This window comes from Daktulosphaira vitifoliae, unplaced genomic scaffold, assembly GCF_025091365.1.
Source record: "Daktulosphaira vitifoliae isolate Bord-2020 unplaced genomic scaffold, ASM2509136v1 Scaffold_118, whole genome shotgun sequence".
Classification (NCBI taxonomy): Eukaryota; Metazoa; Arthropoda; class Insecta; order Hemiptera; family Phylloxeridae; genus Daktulosphaira; species Daktulosphaira vitifoliae.
In genome coordinates this window covers 29,702-31,127 of record NW_026099687.1, presented here as the reverse complement: position 1 = coordinate 31,127, position 1,426 = coordinate 29,702, and the positions used below count along the sequence as shown (strand labels likewise).

Sequence of the window (1,426 nt, the reverse complement as noted above, 5' to 3'; positions counted from 1 at the left end):
TAAAAATATGCTTGGTATAATTTTATTTTGTTTATTATTTCATTTTTATATAGTTTAAGAAATTCTACAAATATAATATTTGATATAGGCTGAGTGATGCGAGGCGCCAACTATAAAACTATCTATATTACACTCTCTCTTTCTTAAACAAATGAAATAATTTTATTTTTGATATTATATCACACAATTGGTATCCAAATATATAGATTGAAGTCATTATTTTTTTTAGTTATAATAAATATTCAATTAAAATATCAATATTCATTCTCTTTAATCATTAATAAAATAAAATTGATCATTACTAATATTTNTTTTTGATATTATATCACACAATTGGTTAGCCATAACAAATTTTATTGAACAAATATGCTCAAATCATTCATTATTTATAAAAAATTATTGGTAAATTAGTAAGAAATATCTATATATTATTGGTTACAAAGTTTAAAACTTCTTTGTCTCTCAATTATTATTATCTAGTCTAAAACAATTCTATTGTTTCCACACTGAGTTTTTTAAAGCTCTCTTATGCTTCATATTAATAGGACTAACTTAACATAATTTATTTAACTAAGTACAAGTAAGGATTATCTATTCATGTCTTTACAGATAATTGAAATCCGATAGACTGTTATGAGAAATTTTATTTTGGAAACAAAATCATTATAAAATGTATAACAAGTTTAATTTTGAAATTTATATAAATTGATTTTTAACTGAAAATATTATAATTTTATTGAATTAATGTTTTCATATCATATATTTTGAAAATTCTTAAAGTGGAACTGAACCTTTAGTTTGATCATCATCTAAAAAAAAAAAATAAAGTTTAAATAAATGACAAATTTTTAATAACTTAATGTTATTAAAAATTATTTTAAATTCGATTCTTTCTTTTTAACAAATTAACTTTTTATTTCTGATGCAAAATATAAGACCAAAAAATTTATTTCAAAATAATGTTTTAATTGGTTTGAAAAGTAAATTTTTTAATATAAAAAACGAAAGAGAATTCAGAGATATAGCTAAAATAATAATCACGCTATTTTTGAAATTTATTGAATTAAAATAAATAATTACCAATTATATCAAGATCAGCACTGCCGTCACCATACGGATTGCCTTTTTCGTTTACCAAAGGTTTACTTTCATTCTTACCTGTGAGAATATATTTTATTGAATTATTAGTATTTTCATCTTATATTTGATTTGAAGGAGCCAATTTTTAAACTTTTAAAGAATTAAAATATTTTGTAAAATTCTCAGAATACAAGTATTTTATAAAAAATAGTTTATAAATGCTTATAATATATTTGTACAATATTAGGAGAAAAATCTTAAAATATATTGTTACTCATATGTACGAATAAAGTTAATTACTAACTACATTTAATTAATAATTTTAATTTAATAATTTATTTTAATT

General features: G+C 19.4%; 1 long non-coding RNA gene across 1 annotated transcript; it reads right to left on the bottom strand.

Annotated features, from left to right (window-relative positions):
- Positions 1–624: 624 nt before the first annotated feature.
- On the bottom strand, positions 625–1,419 carry LOC126909098 (uncharacterized). Its single transcript, XR_007704920.1, has 2 exons — positions 1,081–1,419; positions 625–809 (listed from the first exon to the last, which is right to left on the bottom strand). It is a non-coding gene; the product is annotated as an uncharacterized LOC126909098 (long non-coding RNA).
- Positions 1,420–1,426: the final 7 nt, after the last annotated feature.